This window comes from Rattus rattus, chromosome 8 (genome assembly GCF_011064425.1).
Source record: "Rattus rattus isolate New Zealand chromosome 8, Rrattus_CSIRO_v1, whole genome shotgun sequence".
NCBI classification, from domain to species: domain Eukaryota; kingdom Metazoa; phylum Chordata; class Mammalia; order Rodentia; family Muridae; genus Rattus; species Rattus rattus.
Genome location: NC_046161.1, coordinates 64410800 through 64419408, shown reverse-complemented (window position 1 = coordinate 64419408; position 8609 = coordinate 64410800). Strand labels below are relative to the sequence as shown.

The following is an 8609-nucleotide window of genomic DNA, read 5'->3' as shown; positions in this document are numbered from 1 at the left end:
AAAAAGTGTGAAAAAAATTAATGAAGAAATCAAGAGTGAAAAATAGAAGTTAGAAGGTGAAGAAAAATGAAAACCCAACACATCAGTACTGGTGACTATAACTTTAGCATTTAGAGGAACATTTATAACATCACACATCTAGCTCAGAAAGGAGAACGCTCTCTAAATTATGACGCCGTCTGTTTTGGAGTTTCTCTTGCTGTGATGAAACACCATGGTCAAAAAAGCAAGTTGGGGAGGAAAAGTTTTGTTTGGCTTACACTTCCATATCACCCATAATCACTGAGCGAAGTCAGGACAGGAACCCAAACAGGACAGGAACTTGGAGGCAGGAGCTGATGCAGGGGCCTTGGAGGTGTACTGCTTACTGCCTTGCTCTCCATGGTTTGCTCAGCTTGCTTTCTTACAGAATTTAGAATCACCAGCCCAAGTATGGCACCACCCACCATGGGCTGAGCCCTCCCTATCAATCACTAATTATGAAAATGCCTCACACACTTGCCTACAGCCTGATCTATTGGAGGCATTTTCTCAAGCCATAGTTTGTGTCAAATTGACAAATCTAGCCAGCATACTTTCCTTCTAAGAAACTTTACAACAAGATCCCACAGTAAGTAGCAGAATGGAAAAATATAGACTAGAACCAAAGTCACTGAACCAGGGAGGATTCTGGAAAGATGGCGGATCAGAAAGTGCCTGCTGTCTCCCCAGAGACTATGGAGTTAGTGGAATCTACTTGCTGTAACTATTCTGCAATTCTAGAGTCTATTGAGAGCTTGCATGTTCTAAGAGAAGGCTTGGGAAGGCAATCCGAGGTTAAGCTTGGTTAAATTCAACGCTTGAAACCGTAGCACCAACCTAGCTCCTGGCAAGCAGTTAAAAACAAGTTCCCATGGCAGTTAGCCTTCAGCCAGTAGGAGCCAGGGTAAGCAAAAAGGACCGTGCTCCTCAACTGTTGAGAATGTGTGCTCGGCTTGGTCCGTATCACTTTTAACAGTAGATGCACAAAGATAATAGTAGCAATTGTTGCACTCCGTAGGGTTACGGTCGCCATGGTTACAGCGACTTTCCCTCCAGCCTCGGAGGCTTACAGGTGACTTAAAAAAGCTGAAACTCTTTACCCTCTCGCCTTTTTTTCTTTCCATTTGAGAGCCATGAGCTAAAGTGTAGGGCCTTAAAAACACCTACACATAGGAGGAAAATCAACCAGTAACGCCATACGACAACACGAACAACTCACGCTTAAGATAAGACCCGAGAAGGGGCTGGATAGATGACTCAGAGGTTAAGAGCAGGTACTTAACCAAGTTCTGCTCCCATGTTAGGCAGCTTAGAACTACCCCTACATACAGCTTCTGGGGACCTGCTACCTTCTTGTGGTCTCCATGAGCACTGTACTCATGTGCAGACACCTACACACATTCACACACATGCATGTTGCTAACAACAACAACAACAACAACAAGACCAGAAAAGAAAAATACTAAGTGCATATACTGTAAAGTGGCTCTTGGCACAGAAACACTTACAACAATAAAAGCCTAAAAGCTGTAAACAAAATCAACAACGGAATAAATCGTACACCCTGGGAAGGAGGAATCCAATATCCAGAATTACATTTACGTATTCAGTTTCCAATAAGAATGATAAGTAGAAAGAGAAAGGGGACAGCATGGCCCAGTGAAAGGGGGGATGGACAGCTGATGTTGTAACTGAGAAAGACGTGGTGCCAGCGTTCCCAGTGAATGCCCCATGATAATCATGGTGATGAGGCAGCGTCAGTTGAAAGAAGATGTGCAGAAAGTGAAGATATGTGAACAGTGTGGCCATGTCAAGAAAGGACACTGTCATTAGGACAAAACGGCAACCAACAGATTGGGAAAAGATCTTTACCAATCCTACATCTGATAGAGGGCTAATATCCAAAATATACAAAGCACTCAAGAAGTTAGACTCCAGAGAGCCAAATAACCCTATTAAAAAATGGGGTACAGAGCTAAACAAAACATTCTCAGCGGAGGATTATCGAATGGCCAAAAAGCACCTAAAGAAATGTTCAACATCCTTAGTCATCAGGGAAATGCAAATCAAAACAATCTGGGATTCCACCTCACACCAGTGAGAATGGCTAAGATAAAAAACTCAGGTGACAGCAGATGCTGGTGAGGATGTGGAGAAAGAGGAACACTCCTCCATTGTTGGTGGGGTTGCAGACTGGTACAACCACTCTGGAAATCAGTCTGGAGGTTCCTCAAAAAATTGGACATTGAACTACCTGAGGACCCAGCTATACCTCTCCTGGGCATATACCCAAAAGATGCTCCAACATACAACAAAGGCACATGCTCCACTATGTTCAGAAGCTGGAAAGAACCCTGATGCCTTCAATAGAGGAATGGGTTCAAAAAATGTGGTACATCTACACAATGGAGTACTACTCAGCCATCAAAAACAATGACTTCATGAAATTCATAGGCAAATGGAATGAACTAGAAAATATCATCCTGAGTGAGGTTACTCAGTCACAGAAAAACACACTTGGTATGCACTCATGGATAAGTGGATATTAGCCAAAAAGCTTGAATTACCCAAGATGCAATCCACAGACCACAGGAAGCTCAAGAAGAAGGATGACCAAAATGCGGATGCTCCCACTCCTTCTTAAAAGGGGAAAAAAATATCCATAGGAAGGGATATGGAAGCAAAGTTTAGAGCAGCAACTCAAGGAATGGCCATTCAGAGCCTGCCCCACATGTGGCTCATATATATACAGTCACCAAAACTAGATAAGATTGATGAAGCTAGAAAATGTATGCTGAAAGGGACTGGATATAGATCTGTCCTGAGAGACACACCAGAGCATGTCCAATACAGAGGTCAATGCTAACAGCAAAGCACTGAAATAAGAATAGGACCCCCTTGGGGGGAATTAGAGGAAGTATTGAAAGAGTTGAAGGAGCTGGCAACCCCACAAAAACAACAATGACAACCAAGGGACTTCCAGGGACTAAACCACTACCGAAAGACTATACATGGACTGACCCACGGCTCCAACTGCATATGTAGCAGAGAATAGCCTTGTTGGGGCACCAGGGGAAGGGGAAGCCCTTGGTCTGGCCAAGGTTGGACCACCAGTGCAGGGGAATATGGGGGGCAATAAGGGAGATGTATGGGGGGGAATACCTGTATGGGGGAGGGGGAGGGGGAGGGGAGGGAATGGAGGCTTATGAACAGGAAACCAGGAAGGGGAATAACGTTTGAAATGTAAGCAAAGAAATATATCTAATAAAAAATTTAAAAAACGAAGTTTAAATCACTCAATCAAATGTTCTTTAGAACCATTGAGATAAAAATAAATCAAAATAAAATAAAAATAGAGAGTTGCGAAGAAAGGCAAGACTAAAACCACACAAGTCAACCCTTGGCCCAGCTTCTGTTTTGTATATGTGTACCCATCTACCACAACCTAATGTGGGAAAGTGAGCATTTTAATCATGAAGAGCTCATTCGTCATCGATGGGCCTGAAATAATGTTTACATTATCTGTGGATCTATTTCAAAAACCAACAAAAATTGTTAAGAAAGAGATTTCAGCGAACTTAAGATGGGGGTGGTGGTGACTGGGAAGGGGGAGTATCACTTGAGATGTAAATGAATGGAATGATTAATAAATAAAAAAATAAAAAAATGTACTTTGGCTTCCTCACCATGTTCAAATGCTGCTCATAAATTGTGTACCACTGAAACACTGTCTGCCTGATTATTTAATAGAGCTCCTTCAAATCCCAAATTTGATTGTTTTATTATTCAAATATTTGGGAAACATGACCTTGAACCATGCTGATGCGGACTGCACTCTCCCTAAATGGCTAAAACAAATACCGTTTCCTTTCCCTTCTAATTTGTTGAGTAACCACCCACAGTTACATAGCTTTCCTTGTGAGGAGTGACTTATTTCAGGCCCATTGATGACGGATTTTTAAAAGTGGTTGAAAAGCTTTCCCCTACCTTGTTTGAGACAAGGTCTCTTGATTACCTGGAACTTACTATGTAGACTAGGCTGACCTTGAACTCACAGAGATCCACCTAGGGCTGCTTTCCAGAAGGTGGGGTCAATGGTGTGCTCCACTACACCTAGCTTTTCTCCCCACCCCATTAGGCCTAAGAGTTTCTCCCCTTTCAGCCTCCTAAGCAGCTAGAACTCCAAAGGTGTCTCTCTACTCTTGCCTTTAAAGTTGATAACATGGTGGAGGGCACATCACCATCCTCAACACTCAGAGGCAGAGGTAGGCAGATCTCTATGGGTTCTAGGCCAACCAGAACAAACCAACAACTCCCCAAACAAGGACACACACACACACACACACACACACACACACACACACAAACCATTACCACCAGCAGCAGCACCACCACCAAAATCCTTGATAACATGGCCTACCAAGATGGCCCAAGAGGGTAAAGGCATTTGCCACTAAGCACAGTGACCTCAGTTGAATCCTTTGGTCACATGACAAACCCAGAGGAACCCCCCACCCACATACTCATGAATAAATAAAAGTATTGCTATTGTTCTAACTTTGGTGTATCATTCTACATCTTACTTTCTATATAACACAGGGTGACGATGCATTTCTAATAATCAGTAGCTTATGTTTTGAGTACAAAATCTAATTTTAGGCTAACGAGTATGGAGAGGCTGTGAATAGCTGTTAGGGGAGTAGAGCAGCTGCATGCTCTAAAGATAACTTGATAGAAATTCAAGTTCAGGGCTATAACTTAAGCGGACTAAACATAATTCCTAGTGTCAGCACCAAGAAAATATTCATAAGAAACATAAAAGCAAGTGAGAAAGGAAGTGTTTCACTACAAGAAAAATTAACTAAATAAAAAGAGAGTTAGTGGTGCTGGAAATAAAGAACAAAAGACAAAGTTTAAGGCCTATCAAAAGCAAACAGCGAGGGAAGACGGAACTGCTTTCTATCAGTAATTTCTTTAAGTGTAAAAAGATTGAACTCAAACCAAAAAAAAAAAAAAAAAAAAATCTAGCCTAGGGTGTAGCTCAGGACTACAGTGCTAGTTTAGCAAGAGAAGGCCGCAGGTTTGCAAACAAACAAAAAACACAAATAAAAGTCTTTCTCTCTTCCTCCCCTCTGTCCCTCTCCCTTCCTCCTCTCTCTCCCTCCCTCCCCTGCACACTAAAATGAAAAGAACAAAAAACTGTCTAGGACTGGAGACTCAGTGGTTGACAATGCATGCTGCTGGTCTTGAAGAGGGCCTACCCAGGTTTGGTTCCCAGCATTCACAAGGACAGCTCACAACCATCTGTAATTTTGGGTCCACGGGATCTGATGTCCTTTTCTGGACTATGAAGGCACCTGCAAACACATATTTATGACAAAACACACACACGCACACACACACACACACACACACACACACACACACACACATTTAAAAACCGTTCTAAAGTATCTTTTTGGTTGTTAATTTGAGACAAGTTCTCAATATGTATAGTCTTGGCTGGTCTGGAGCTTGGAGCCCATCTGTCTCTGTCTCCAGAGTGCTGGGATTAAAGGTATGGGCTGCCACATCTGGCAAATGCATCTTAATGATTAAAAAATAATAATTTAGTGTGTCAAGCATGGTAGGATGGATTTATAATCTCAAAATTTGAGAGGATTTAGGGAAAATCGTTTGAGATCAGTATCCAAGATCATAACAGACTTTAGTAGACCCTCAAGACCTTAGCACAACTGACTCCATGACGGAAGTGCCATTCAGGCTGTCAGACTCAGCATGTGGACAGCACCACCTGCCAAATCTAAAACAAAGGCCTAATCAATCAAAGGCCTAATCCATCAAAGGTCTAATCCATCAAAGGCCTAGTCCATCAGAGTCCATAGTTCTGGGAAAGTCTCTAACTGTACTAATTTGCTTTTTGGCTTCCGCAGTTCTGCTTCTGGCTAACTGTTCTTGTTAACTGAAGTATGTCAACCGAGGACATGGTTTTTGTGCTTAAAAGCTCACCCCGTGGAAGGCTTTGGACTACACTGAGCTCCTCAACACCCAGTGTTGCCAACTGGCTAATAATGACTTTCCATTGGCTTAAATCCATGTCTAAGCAGTCTTCTGTGGTGGCCAGGACACAGTAAGACCAGCCTAGGCAATATAGTGAGCTCCCACCACAGACAAACTCTATGCTGTCTATAAGGGACCCACTTCAGATCCAGAACAAACAGAATGAAAAGACATCCCATGTAAATAGTAAGCAAAGATATCAGAGGTGACTACAATAATACCAGATAAAATAGACTCCAGGGTTGGTGGGGTGGCTTAGTGGGCAGAGGCACTTCCTGGCAAGCCTCATGACCTGGGTTTGACCTCAGGGCCCATGTGATGGAAGGAGATAATCAACTCCTGCTAGATGTCCTCTGACTTCTTATGTGGTGCCATGAGATGACCATGCACACACACAAATAAATGATATTTTTTTCAAAAAAGGAAGATATTTCTGGAAAAAAAAGGAAAAGATTATGTAACAAAGAAGGAAGATTCAGCATGTCAAGATGTAACCTTGACAAGCGTTTATGCGCCCCTTGGGACAGACCATGAAACACACAAAACAATACTAAGGAGACTGAAAGATAAAAAGCAGGTCTACGGGCAACATCAGGGTGTCCGGTCTTCTCTGTCGCTAGGAAGCGGGCAGCCGGAGGAAAGATGGTTTACATCTCGAATGGTCAGGTGTTGGACAGCCAGAATCAGTCCCCCTGGAGATTGTCTTTCATAACAGATTTCTTCTGGGGAATAGCAGAATTTGTGGTTTTTTGTTTTTTTTCTCAAAACTCTGCTTCAGCAAGATGTGAAGAAAAGAAGAGGCTACGGGGCTCCTCTGATTCCAGATACGATGACGGAAGAGGGCCACCAGGAAACCCTCCACGAAGAATGGGTCGGATCAGTCACTTTCGTGGCCCCAGCCCTCCTCCAATGGCCGTGGATGAGGAAGGTAAACGTCTGCTCTGAGAAGCAGACAACTAGACATACACGCGTAGAAGGGAACCATCAGGAGGTGAGGAGCGGCTCATGAGGAGAAGTTGGTGTATGTCCAAACAAGGACTGCTCTGTGTCCTCACAGAAGAATGAGGTCATGCTGGGAACTCCCTCTGCAGGATCTGGCCTGACCGATGTGCAGTTCTATATATGTACATGTATGTCTCCTTATCTGTTTTGTATAGTTTACTAAAATTAATATAGATTTAAGAAATAAATATTTTTAGGTTGCAAAACTTGATTCTTCATCTTTATATAATTATACCCAAAATCTTTGATCTGGAAGTAATAAAGGCCATGTAGTTAAAAAAAAAAAAAGCAGGTCTACAGTGCTAGTGGGAAACTTCAGTAGCTCCCTCTTAACAACAGAAAGGGCAATGGAGAAAAGACAACAGTAGGCCCAGTGGACAGAAGTGACATAAATCTGCTTTTACGATAAAAATATATATGTAAAGTCACAAGCTAAATCAAAATCCGGTACAGATACCCAATGAATTTTTATTTGGCTTAATAAAGAAACTGACCTACCTTACAACATGGATGAACCTCGAGGATAGTGTAGTAAGTCAAATGAACAACAGAAAAGGATAGAGAATCTACTTAGGTGGGAGAGTCTGGGTAGTCACATCCATTGGGAAAGAGCAGGATGCCTGCTACCAGGGACCAGAGTCACATCCATAGAGATAGAGCAGAATGGGGCTACTTGGGAACAGAGAGGAGGAAGAAAGTGGGGTTACTATCTGCTGGGCACAGAACTTCAGTTCTGTGGTTTAAGACATACATCACCAGACCTGGTTCAGGAAATGTTCTCGACTGCTGAGCCATCCCTCCAGTCTCAAACCTCAGCAGCATAGACTGGAAAGAGTTTTGGATTTGGATGGTGGGTACTTATTAATATACTTAATACTACTGAGCTGCACACTTTAAAATAGCTGTTGAACATGAGTATGTACCTGGAATCCCAGCACTCAGGAGCTGAGGCAGGAGGGTTGAGAGTTGGAGGGCAGCCTGGGCTTTATAGTTAGACTGTCATTGTTCCCACTGCTTTCAGTAAACTCAGTCTTTTCTTTTTTTTTTTTTTTTTCGAGCTGGGGACCGAACCCAGGGCCTTGGCGCTCTTTCAAGAGCTAAATCCCAACCCCAAACCCCTTTTCAAGAGTAACCCCAACCCTCACTTCCTGCATGCCTGGGCCAAGATGGCAGCTCCCCCCCCTCCTATCCCTTTCTGCTTTTGGTGATCTGATGACTAACTAGCAGTAGCCATTGCTCTCAGGACTTCAAGATCTTTCCCTGACACAGTAAGCATCTTGGCCCTTGGATCTCAGGCTTGCTCAGTAGTCTGTCCTAGGCAGTCAGTCCCCCAGCGTGTCCAGAGGCTGCATGACTGGCTCACACAACCCTGGCCTCACTGTGGCCCAACTTCTACCCCACTTCAGTGACCAGGCACACAGGTCCTGGATGGCAAACCCTGAATTCTTCCCTTCAGTAGTGCCCCCCACCCCTTTTCCCTAGGTTGCTCCTCAGCCTGTGGTTTCCTCTCCCCCCCCCTCATTTTC

The 8609-nt window shown here is 43.4% G+C and overlaps 1 pseudogene; it reads left to right on the top strand.

Annotated features, from left to right (window-relative positions):
• The first annotated feature begins 6708 nt into the window (after positions 1–6708).
• Positions 6709–7237, top strand: LOC116907416 (annotated as a pseudogene).
• The last annotated feature ends 1372 nt before the right edge of the window (positions 7238–8609 follow it).